We start from the raw sequence: 12649 nt of genomic DNA on the forward strand, positions 1-12649 counted from the left end.
TCCTGCCAGCCAGGTCCTCCTTCCCACACTGGGCTCCCTGACCCCCACCTCAACCCCAATTCAGGGCCTCAGACCCCACCAGATCCCACCAGCTCCACTCAGCTGGCAGCGTCTCTGCCAAGAGTGGTATTTGCTCGTGTTCCTGATAAAGCACCGGGGCTCCGGGAGGGCAGAGATCTCAGCTGAAATCACAGATTCTGGAGTGGCCGTTAGATCTGAAACCAGCCCTTTGATCCTCTGGTTCTCTTCCTACTGTGCCATGGGTTTCCAGAAAATGAGCTAGAACACAAGCCAAGCACAGCTCTCCCAAGGACCTGAGCAAGGCCATGGGCTTTACCTGCAGGGGGCAAAGCCACCTCACAATACACAGGAGCACATCCAGGCCTGGAGACATGAGTGACAAACAGCCTCCTGCTAGGTGTGCCCCCAGACACAAGTGAGCATGCCTGCTTGACACTTGCTCCCCTCCCCTTAGCAGGGTTTGGTCATGGCTACAGCATCCTGACAACCTATTTAAACCAACTAGCAGGAGCTGTCATCCAAGTGCCATTTCCCACCCACCAGTCTGAGTCCTTGAGCCTCTGCAGCCTCAGAAGAGGGAGTCTTTAGCTGAAACCTCCAGGAACCAAGGGCCCAGAAGGTATGTACCAAACTCTATCCAGATGTTGGGTTTGGTTTTGCTCTTTGTCTCCTTCTTTTTTCCTCTCTAACCATAATCAAAGAGTGAACAAGTGATTTTCACATTATCAAGCAACACGGGGGGAAAATAGTTTCCTTCTTTCCTGGCCAGGTCTGTACCAAATAAATGAACAAGTGGCTTACAGTCTCTGGTAATACAGACAAGCACCCGAACTCACAATTCCTGCTTTATACACACAGCAGAAGTACCAGGCAGGGAGACCATGTTGCAAACCCTTCAGTAAAATTCACTCGGCGAGGAACAGTCAGCTTCCAGAATTGTTTACCTGAGCTCGAGGGAGCCCACCTGTTTTAGAATCCTTCTTAAAAAAAAACCTACTATTGTGCAAATAAGTCAAACAGTAAAGTATAGATGTTGCTTTATTGGAAAGGAAGAGTCTAGGAATGAAACTTTCTGGTGTTATCTGTGCATCCGGTGAGCCCAGCACCTTCATCATCCCGGGCCGGTAACAACCGGTCATCAGACAGCTCAGACAGCTCACAGAACTGTTCTCTGGCAGCCCAGCTCTCCTGGGGTTAACTTGCTGAGGGGCTAGGGTGAGGAAAAACAGATCTTCCTAGGCTGCAGTCACTTGACTCCCTTCACCCCACACCTGAGCTCCAGCTCCCTGGAAGAGAACCTGAGGAAAGGCAGCTTAGCTGGGGCTGCGCTCCAGGCAGCGGCTTCTCTGCCAGTGGCCACTTCTGGCTGCAAGCTGTAGGCAGGGCCAGGAACGAATGTCACCCGGAATGGGAAGCTCAGTGACGAAGGGACCTTACTTCCAGTCTTCAAAGGATGCCATTTTCAATGCTCTCCTCTGAATTGGTGAGTTTCAAAATTTTAGCCCTTTAGACTGTCTGAGCAAAACCAGAGCCTAGCCTATTGGCCAGTTAAACACGCAAGAAAAGAAAGACTATGGAGGTATTTTATCGAATTCCTTCTGACTACTCTGAACTCTTCAACAATGCTTTTTGCTATTTTTAAATTTGATTGAACTCTTCAGTGGAAAATATGGTTTAAAGGAAAACCAAAGCAAACCATCCAGGGCACTGTGTGTGCCTCGCATTTTGACCCAGCCTACAGCGTAATTTGGAAGCCTCTCCACAGACCACCAGAGATCCTTGCATTCTACTTAAAGATTTACTTAGATCTAAAAACTACGTCTTGATTCCAGTACCCTTCTTTCCATCTGGATTTATCCTCGTTGACCATAGCGAGCGATTACTGACGAGTCCTGGAACATGCACTGTACTGTACGAGGTGAGCGCAGCTGGAAGAAGAAACGTCTTTTTCTCAGCGAGTGTTTTCATTAATACTAATTTCATTAATATCTATGCTGTAGTTATGTATCTTGTTGGGGGTATATTATTTCCTTTTTCTTGTCAAATCCCCTTAGTGGTCTTCGGTATTTAATTTACTTTTGCTTCTTGGCTTCTTTCAAAATTCCCTTCCAGTTTCGATATTTAAGTAGCTGTGCTCTGGCGCACGCTGCTTGCTGGAATTTCAGAATCACACTTTCTGGTGTTATTTGGGTACAAACCTTTACAAAATGGTTAGGCACTTAAATGATTATAAAAGCAGAGGGCTACTGAGCACATCTTACTGACAGGTGGACAAAATAGCAGCGGGAAAGAGAAGGCTGAAGGTCTGAACCCTCCCCTGTGGCAGGATGGCCCTACTGACATAGATGCAGAAAGAAGACGATCCCTCTCGGAGGAGTCGGCCATGCTGCAGAGCCAACGACACAAAGCACCAGAAAGGCAAACCCAGCCAGCCTCAACCTGCTCTGTGAAAGGGAAGGGAAGGAGTGAGAGCCACCCTGAAGGTGCAGGTGTCTGTGTGAGATGTGTCTGTGTGTCGTCTTCTTAAGACACGGGACTGCACTTGAGACGCTAGCGCTGATGGCTGTGCTTTGGGCACAGTCTGTATCAGGACAGCCATGCGAAGGCAATTACCTGGAATGGGAGCCATTATAGCCCTTTGATTTGCTTCCTCCAATATCCTGTCAGACAGATGAAGAAAAGAGACAGACTCTCAACTCTGAAATAAATTGCAGGTTGAGGTATTTGGTTTCAGCCTCCCTCAGGTTGAGGCTTTCCAACGCAGAATTTTGTGTGCTCAGGAAACCAAAGACCGCATGCTATTGCTCTAGCTTGCAGAGCAGACATAAGGAAACGGGTAGCCAAATGGTGACAGTTGGTTTTAATAGGCTGTTATTCTGTCGAGTGCAGACACTCACTTTGTGTAGGGGCTTTGAAAGGGGCTCTTCCAGGTTCTGCGAGAGTCTGGAGGCACCTCAAAGTGGAAACAGGTCCAACATGTCCTATGTCACTCATACTAGGACCGTTTCTCTTTCAAGCACTGATGCCCATGGGGAGGCATTCAGGCATCAGGCAAACTTGCCAGGGTTACAGTCGGAGTTGGGAAGCCAAGGAGTCAAGGGTCAGACTGGACAGAAGCAGTTGAGATCCAGAGCCAGGATGTTAGCCACACTGAAGAGTTGTTAGAGGAGAGAAGTGGGAGCAAGGAACCAGAAAGCTCAGATGTCTGCGACAGGGCTTCTGACAAGTGGTGCCTTTGACTGAGTCTAGAAAGACTGATCTCTGGAGGAGAGTGTGCTCGGAGGAAGACTGAGAGTTGAGAGGAACTGCTTCCCTTTGGTGGGGAAGTTTTACTCAGATTTGGGAGAAACCAGAACTGGCTGTACAGCCAGAGTCTGAGTCCAGTTTAAATCCCTGTGTAGCTGTAGCTGGCTCTAGTGAGCATGGGTAGTGCTGTCAGGGGGGATGCTTTCTGCTGGAAGGCAGCTAGCCTGAGGAAAAGCAGAGGGGTGGGCACTGGGACGGGGCAAGGGTTTGATCCATTTATTGGCCAGCCTCAGCAAAGGTAGAGAGGATGCTGTTGTAAATCGCCTTCTGGGGAGCCAGCAACTCAGTCATCACCTGTCCCTGTACAATTCCTCCCTTCAGTCCTGGGTACTCTTTAGACAGAATATGCTTGGAGAAAGAGTCCTAAATATGAAATGTTCTAATTCACTGTTTAGATCTTGTTGTGCATGTTTTGGGGTGCAGGGTGAGCCACTCCTTGCATTTAAAAATAGTCTTTTTCAACTGGTAAAATAAAAATTAGCTTCTTCCACTAGCAGGGATTCTTGGAAGCTGAATGAATCTGTCTCTGGTGGAAGAGAGGGAATCTTTCTCATGTTGTCGAGGGTGATGTTTGGTTATTTTAAAAGCTGTCTTCATATCTTTCACTCTGCCCCAAACTGTTACATATTCTGGACATATTTAGACTTTCCTTTTTGTTTTTCTTTTGAGAAAATGTCTCATTTGGCCCAGGTTGGAAGACGTTGAATTCTTGGACATTTTTCCCCAGCCCTTTCTGCTGAGTGTGGGATTTAAAGTGTATATTCCATATGTGGATAGACTTAGTAAAAATTTTACTGAGTGAAAACACAGAAAGTGTTTAGCGTAATGAATTTTCACTATGCCTCCTCCTAGAAAAACAGAGCCTAGGTCTAGAAACAAAAAATGACAGGCACGGAAAAGACCCTCCGTCCCCCCTAGTCAAGACCTCCTAAGGGTAGTCACAAACCCAAGTCCTAACACCACACATTAAATACTGTCCTACATGAGCTATGAACTTATGGCTTCGCACATGCTAAACATTCAGACCTGCATATCTGAATACTTCAGAATCAGGATTTTAGAGCCATGATATATTTTTTTCTCCGTTTGTGCATTAAATTCTTCTTAAAAAAAATTCTAGGGTGCTTTTGCCAATGCAATGGACGGAAGGCGTGTGTTTCTTACATTCATTGAGGAATTGCCTCTGCCCTTTGTCTACCCACAGAAGGTGCTTCATTCTTTCAATCAACAGTGTTTACCAAGTGCTTTCTGTGTGGCGGCTCTTTTCCAGACCATGAGAGTACAGTGTTTTATTTTAGATAGGTTCTTGTTCTCATAGCTCATCCTGGGGTCAAACTCCCGACAGTCCTTCTGCCTCAGCCTCCTGGACCGGTGCAGGCATGTCCTACAGGCGAGTTCATCATCAGCTTACGATGTAGTAGAAAGGGAAGAAAGCATAGAGGTAGACTGTGGTGGTAAAGCCCTTGCCACACAACTGAACACGCACAGAAAAATCTCAGTGCTGGAGAGGCATAGACAGGATGCCCTCTGGGGCTTGCCGGCCAGCTCCGCTGAATCATCATGCTTCAGGCTCGGTGGGATGCACTCTCTCTCAAAACCAAAACCAAACCAAAACCAAACAAAAAACAGTAGAGAGTGACGTGCACATGCACATACAAACACACAAAAAGACAGGAAACATTGAAAATGGAACGTGTAAATACACGTGTAACTCTTACAAAATTCTCAAAAAATACATTTAAATAAAAATTAAGATACACAAAATTAACAGATAATAAAAATAAATTTAATAAAAATATAAATTAAAAAATTGGCAGTGCTAAAAGGGAAATAAATAGGGTAATGACGAAAGTTAACTGGAAAGTACTTACTTTGGAGTGGGCAGGAGAGCGCTGAGGAGATAAGGACAGAAAGAAGACAAGGAATAACAAGTTAAGTTTGCCATGAGCTGTAGAAATCCTGTTTCCAGCTTTAAAAACAAAACAAAACAAAACAAAACAAAACAAAACAAAACAAAACAAAACAAAACAAAACAAAACAACCCTGCAAGTCCCAGGACTAGGCACGAATCAGAAAGCCCCTGTAGCTTCATGGTAAACGAGGAGGACAGAATGAGCGATCACAGGAAAGGCAGATGGAGGCCAGATCACTTAGACGCTTAGAAGCCAAGGCGAAGAGTTCCGGACCTTAGCAATAAGAAGTGTAGCATTGTCAACAATGTTGCAATACGCCTTCGGTTTTTCTCTTCCTTTTTTTTTTTTTTTTTTTTAACATGGCGATACAGTTCACAGGCAGGAAACAATGTCGATGATATGTGTAGAGTGTGAAGCATTCTGACAGTTGTACTCCCCGGCAAGTTTCCAAAATGGCTAAATTTTTATTGTCACTTTGAGACAGTTTCTTGTGTTGCTCGGACGGACTTGAAACTTCTGAGCTCAAGGAATCCTGGTCTCCCAAGTAGTGGGCACAATAGGCTTGTACTGCTGCCTCTGGCGGTTTTTACAGTCCCTCCAGCAAACCTGTAAGAATTCCCTTGCTTAGTATGATGGCACATGCCAGGGCTCAAGAGACTGTGGGAGAGTAAGATTTTGAGGCAAACTGAAGCTATGTAACAAGATATTTGCCTCAAAAAAGTTTGCAAAAAGTTAGCAAGCAAAAAGCCCTAAACCGCCCCCCCTTCTCCCAAACATCTGGTTATGTTTGGAGGTGGAAGTGCTTTGGGTTTTTTTTTTTTTAGGTCTTCTAAGTGGAGGCAAACAGTGTCCCACCTGGCTTTGTTTGCTGCGTGATGTTTAGTGATGTTTACCGGTTATTTATGTATCTTCCTTTACAGTCCCTGTCCCAGGGGACTTAAAGAAGATCATGTGGGTGCATATGCATCCTGCTGTGTATGTGTCCGTGTGGACACATATGCATGCTATGGTACACATGTGGAGGTCAGAAGACGGCTTTTGTGAGTTGGTTCTCACCTTACATGGATCTCGGGCATTGATCTCAGGACTTTACATTTGTATAGCAAGTGCTTTTACCCGTTGAGTCCTCTGGCTGGCCTTCTCGTGTGTGAAGACGGGGTCTTGCTGTGTTCTCTGGGGTGGGTTCAATCTCTTCAGCTTAAGCTGCTCTTTCACTCCCGCCTTCTGAACACCTAGGACTACAGCCATGCACCATCGTACCCACTAGACCTTTTAAATCGTTCTGTTTGCCTTTTAATTATTAAGTGCCTATTTACTTGAACATAGAGGCTTTTATGTATCAGATATGTGCACTATGAATATTGTCTCCTAAGGTATAATTTGTATATTTATTTATTTAGTAAACTGTCTTTTGAATCTGAGACTAAAAAAGTAGTGAGCAAATAAATCCTTGTAGTTAGAAATAATTTCAAAAGTACTGAAAAAGTAAATGCACTATTCTGGGTGAGCTGATGTTTTTATCATATAATATGTTTGTGTCTGATAGTTTTCTTTGCTCTGAAATCTATTTTGGCTGCTATTGATTTTCTTATGACTAGCATTTTTATGCTATATCTTTTTCTATCATTTTAGCCTAGCTACAACTGGTTCATTTAAAAAATAAAAAATCTTCTGGGACCCGTAGAGATGGCTCCGCCATTAAGAGAACTTGCTGCTCTTACAGAAGACCCGGGTTCAACTTCCAGCATCCACATGATGATGTGTGCGTGTGCGTGTGCGTGAGTGTGTGTGTGTGTGTGTGTGTGTGTGTGTGTGTGTGTGTGTGTGTGTGTGCAGGCAAAACCACACATAAAGTAACATAAACTTTAAAAAATCCCATGTAACAATTTACACATAGGAGTGTTTGATATAATAATATGTTAGAATGTAGGTCTATGGCTTTTTCCTCCTCTTCGTGTCCTTTGTTCCTATTTCAGTTTGCTATGTATTGGTTTATCATCTTGGACAGTTTTTGGTGAGTAATGAGAGGGTTACAACTTGTATATTTGAGATGGCGGTCTACGGGCTGCCAGAGCTTCATCAGTTCAAAGGGAGTGCCGGAACACCATTGCTATGTTTTCCCCTCACTTCTCACTTGACAATGAAGTTGTCTTTTTTTCAGACAAAATTATATAGCCTTTGCCTCTAACCCTCTTTTCAGATGCTTTTAAATTACACGTATTTATTTGGGGGAAGAGACACATGCACCACAGCACAGTTGTGGGTGTCACAGGACAGCTTGCAGGAGTCACTTCTCTCCTTCCACCACGTGGGTTCCAGGTATTGAACTCAGGTCGTCACCCTTGGCAGCGAGCACCTTTCCCCGATGAGCCATTCCACCAGCTCCCATCCAACAGCAGGAAAAACTCAGAGTAAGAACAGTCCCAAGTATTTACCTAGCTGGCTCCAGCTCGCCCTCTTCTCCCTCCCTGGTCTGGTGCCCCTGTATCCTGTTGGCCTCCTTTGCCCTCCAGCAGCTCTCCCAGCGTCGGCTCCCAACAGTGTTTTCTCTTTGTTTCCTTCCATCTAAACACATCTTTACTTCGTGCTCATTTATCCTGGCTGTGTTCACTGGGCCCACAACTCTGGGATGACATTTGTTTATCTTGTTTGAAATGTTGTTTCAATGTTGGGGGGTTGTCTATTGTTGGTAAGAAATAGCTCTTAAAGCATTGTTTGCCTGTGAGTAACGTATTCTTTGTGTTGCCCGATTTCTGTTTTGGGTTTTTTGGGTTTTTTTTTTCATTTAAAATTTACCTTATTAAATGGTGGTGGTTTGTGTGTGTGTGTGTGTGTGTGTGTGTGTGTGTGTGTGTGTGTGTGTGTGTGTGTGTCAATGAGTGTTCTGTGTTCTCTGTGGCATAGCATGAGGCAGGAGAGATGACTAAGGGTTAGGAGAACGTACCTCTTTTTCTTTTTCAGAGGACCAAATTTTGGTTCCGAGAACCCGCACCAGGAAGCTTACCATTTCCTGTAACTCCAGCTCCACAGGACCACGCCAGTGTCTCCTTGGGTACCCATAGCTGCACATGTGTGGGTGTGCGTGTGTGTATGTGCACACACGCACACACACACACACACACACACACACACACACTTAAAAATAAAATAAATCCTTAAAACCTTTTCTATACACACACAATTAAAAATACATCCTTAAAACATTTTTTAAGTATCAGTTTCCTTCCAAATACTGCTGTATGTCCAAGCCACTATTGTCAATATGTGGTTTCAATTATTATTCCTTTCAAAGAATTTCTAACTATTTTTGGACCCACGGATTGCAAGAGACAGGTGTGTTTATTTTCAAGACATTTGGGGAATTTTCCATATAACTTTTCATTGCGGTTCCTAATTTAATACTGTTGTGGCTGTATCGCACTCTGTATTCTTTCAATCTTTTAAAATGTATTAAGATTTTTATAGTCAAGCATATGGCTCATATTAATGAATAGTCCAGATATATTTAAAAAGCATGCGTCCTCTTCAGTCGGGGGAGGGGGAGGATTCAATAAGCGGCGGCCAGGTCCATTTGGTTTACGTCGTGTGGTTCGTGACTTCCCAACTGGTTCCATTGTCGGCCAATCCGAGCCCTTCAGGAGAAAGGCGCAGATGCCACCAGCAGCGGCTATGGACCCATCTACTTCTTATATTTTGAAACGCTGTTGTTATGTGAATATACATTTAGAAATGTTAGGCGTTTTTCAAATTGTTTGGCAGGGCTGGGGGTTAAACCCAGGGCCTTACGTGTGCTAGGCAAGGGCTCTGCCCCTGAGCCACAGCGCAAGACCGAAATGCTACTTTTTAAATGAAATAGCCTTCCATCATGAAGAGATAGTCCTCCTATCCGTGGCTATGCTCCTGGGTCCTCAGCTACTCCGTCGGGTGTTTATGCAGTAGTTCAGCGTTCCTGTGGCCACACAAAATGTTTTCTCCTGCTACTCGGTCGGGTGTTTATGGAGTAGTTCAGCGTTCCTGTGGCCACACAAGATGGTTTCTCCTTTTCACTCCATGCCCTCACGCATGAGCCTCTCTTGAAAGCAACATCCGGTTTGGTCTTGGTTTTTCATCCGATCTGGAACTGGTATTGATTAATGTCAATATTAGTTAATAAGTAGTAATTAATATTGATGTTGATTATTGTTGATATTAATTGATATCAATATTGCTATGCGGCAAAGAACTGTGAATTTGGGAACTGTTAACTCTCAGTCCTTTGCTAGAAGTCTGCCCTAGTGTAGCCTGGCTTACTGCTAAGCGTCCGATAAAGCTGAAGTCAAGGTGTTGGCTGCGGGTGTTCTCATCTAAAGAAAGGGGCTGCTTCCGAGCTCAGAATTCAGCTGTTAGACTTCATACTTGACTGCTAGTTAGTGACTTCCCCCGCGTCAAGGAGTCCGCATGCGTGAATCTTCTTGGGGCCCCTCCATAACATCGTGGCAACAGAATTCCCCTCTCAACCAATCCCTCTCAAGCTTTGGACCTCTTTGACTTCTACCTCAGGAGGGAGGAAATGCTTCTGTTATCAATAGCTTCTGCCCAGCTGGATAAGATCTCTATTTCAAAATCAATTGATCAGTAATACTAATTACGTATGCAAAGTCTCGAAGGGGCAAAAGTCATTGGGCCGTCATTGACTTCTACCTACTACCCCATTCTTATTTTCAATGTATTTTTATTAATTATTTTGAAATATAATTAGAAACATAATAGAACATTTGTGTATGAGAGTGGTATATGAGCACATGTTCATGTGTGTACACATGTGTGCATGTATGTGTGCACATGTATATGCTTGGGAACCAGTAGTTGAAGTCAGGTGTTTTCTGAGACAGTGTCTTCACTAAACCCCATTCATTTGACTAGGCTGACTGGCTATTGGGCTTCAGGGACCCTCTTGTCTCTGTCCCCTAAGTACCAGGATTGCCATCTTTTATGTAAGTGGTGGAGTTCTGACCTCAGGTCCTTGTACCTTTTCAGCAGACATTTGACCTACTAATTATTAATTATTGGCCCCTAATTTATAATCATTTAGAGAAAACCATAAAAGCATTCCTTTCTGCACACCCGTGGCCTCACTTGTTAATTCTCTGTGTGTGCGTGTATGTTCATGTTTGCGTGCACTGTGTGGAAGTCAGAATACAAACTCGGGTGTTGGTCCTCTCTCAGCACCTTGTTTGAGACAGACAGGGTCTCTTGTTTGCATCTGGGAACACCGGGGTGACCGGCTCATGATCTGTGGATCCTTCCACCTCTGCCTTCTTCCGTCTTGTGGGAAAACTGGGACCACAGCAGACACACACTGCCACGTCCAGCTTGTTAGGGTTCTGTGATCAGAACACAGGTCCTCAAGTTAGTGTGGTGAACACTTTACCCGCTGAGACATGGCCCAGCCCTGTTTTCGTTTGTTTCAGGTCTGGGACTTGAACCAAGGATAATTTTGTTTTGTTTTTGAGGTGGCACCTTTATTAAGTAGCCCAGGCTGGCCTGGAACATGGTCTCTCCAGTTTCAGTCTTTCAACTTCTGGGATTACAGATATGTGTCACCACCCCCGGAGTCATCTTCTTTAATAGTAATACTTTACTGAGTCACAGGACATCCATCAAAGCCGGGGTGTTTGCCTTGAGGGAGAGGTACAGTCCTGACTGTATGACTGTCTGCCGGATCTCTCCAGTTTCTCCCCAACATCCCTTTCATAGTCTAACGAAGAACTCATTGAGCATTGTGCCCTGGCCATAGTTGTCACCGTTCCTTGTCCTTGAATTGGCGACAGTTCCTCTGTTTTTGCTTCTGGAATTTTGTTGTTCTGTTTTGCTTTGTTTTTGTGGTTTTTTTTTTCTCTCTTGCTGCATGGTTACTTCAAAGAATACTAGCCACATATTATATAAATCTTTCCTGGGTTTAGGTTTCCCTGCGCTGCCTCATGATTAAGTTAACATTATTTTTAGCAAGAACAACACAGAAGGGATAGTGTTCTCTTCTCACAGGGAAGTCATGGGCTTGTGTCTCATTGTCAACCCAAAAGTCCTAGTTAATGTGGGATCTCCAGAGTCTCTCAACCTTGGAATTACTATTATAGTCTTCGTGATTGACAGACATTTTGTAGGAATATTTTTCAAATGCCTACAGCCACTACTGTGAGTTTCCATTTCAGTTATTTTTGTATCATGCCCCTTCTTTCTACATTTATTTTTTTGAATTACACTATGAGGAAAAGCTATCATTTCTCTTCATTTACTTATAATACCATTTATTTTCACCAGAACAACATTAGGGACTTCATTCTGTGGTCTCTATGGATTTCAATGAGTTCAAGGCTAGCCTGGTCTACATAGTCCCAAGACTCCATAGAGAGAAATTGTCTCAAAAAAAGAGAGAGATTATTTTATGTGTATGAGTGTTTTGCCTGCACAGCAGCCATGATGTGCACCATATGCTCGCAGTGCTTGAAGAAAGCACAGTAGCTCCAGGAACTCGTTAGGGGTGGTTCTGAGCCACCATGTGGACTGAACCCAGGTCCTCTGCAAGAGCAGCAAGTGACTTTAACCTCTGAGCCATCTCTCCAGCCCATTTTATTTTTATTTTTAAGTGATGACCTAATTGTTCTCTTCCAGCATCATGCACTGGTGACCTCACACCTTCTTAGTGCTACAAGCTCTCCAGTATAAACTGATGCCCTAAGATACCTTCAGCCTCTAAGACCTCCTTCAGGGCATCTATCTTCCACATCCCAGCAGCCGTTTCCTGGCTGCGATGAGGTACAACTGGTTCATTTAGAATGCCCTTTCCTGACCGCTAGCACGCTAACCATATCATAATCCCAGGTGACCGTGTTGGGCTCTTTTGCATTTCCACCAGCTCATGAGTGCAGCACTCAGAAGCAGATGAAATGGGTATTAACGATCCACCATAGAAAGCTGCTTATGTGTCTTCGTGGGGGAATGTGACGGCCTCCCTAGCTCTCCAGAATCCCTGATTACCTGGGAGCTTCCTATTGGAAAGGACTATGTTACTCACCGTGTGTCTCTATTCTTGGGTATGGGGGCTGGATTACAGGAGGCTCTTGTTTCCCGAGGTTTATGTTTAATGGACGTCCTTGGCATATGTTTCCGAACAACCTTTAAAATGAAATTAGGAATCGCTTATATCGGGTGTAGAAAAATAAAGTTGGGGTTGGGGATTTAGCTCAGTGATAGAGCGCTTGCCTAGCAAGCGCAAGGCCCTGGGTTCGGTCCCCAGCTCCGAAAAAAAGAAAAATAAAGTTGTATTTGGGGATTTTTGTAGACAACTCTATTAGATTTCTTTTGTTTTGCTTTTGTGGCACTGACTGTGGATGCTAGACAAGTGCTTTGCCATTGGGCTACATCTCCAA

At 44.3% G+C, this 12649-nt stretch overlaps 1 non-coding gene across 1 annotated transcript in view; it reads left to right on the plus strand.

Moving 5' to 3' along the window:
• Nucleotides 1-558: 558 nt before the first annotated feature.
• Nucleotides 559-12649, plus strand: part of Asip (agouti signaling protein) — an 87610-nt gene continuing 75519 nt past the window's right edge. The window contains exon 1 of the transcript NR_131764.1: nt 559-640. This is a non-coding gene — a transcript (agouti signaling protein, transcript variant 1, non-coding). The remainder of the gene's footprint in view (nt 641-12649) is intronic.

Source organism: Rattus norvegicus, chromosome 3 (genome assembly GCF_036323735.1).
Source record: "Rattus norvegicus strain BN/NHsdMcwi chromosome 3, GRCr8, whole genome shotgun sequence".
Lineage (NCBI taxonomy): Eukaryota > Metazoa > Chordata > Mammalia > Rodentia > Muridae > Rattus > Rattus norvegicus.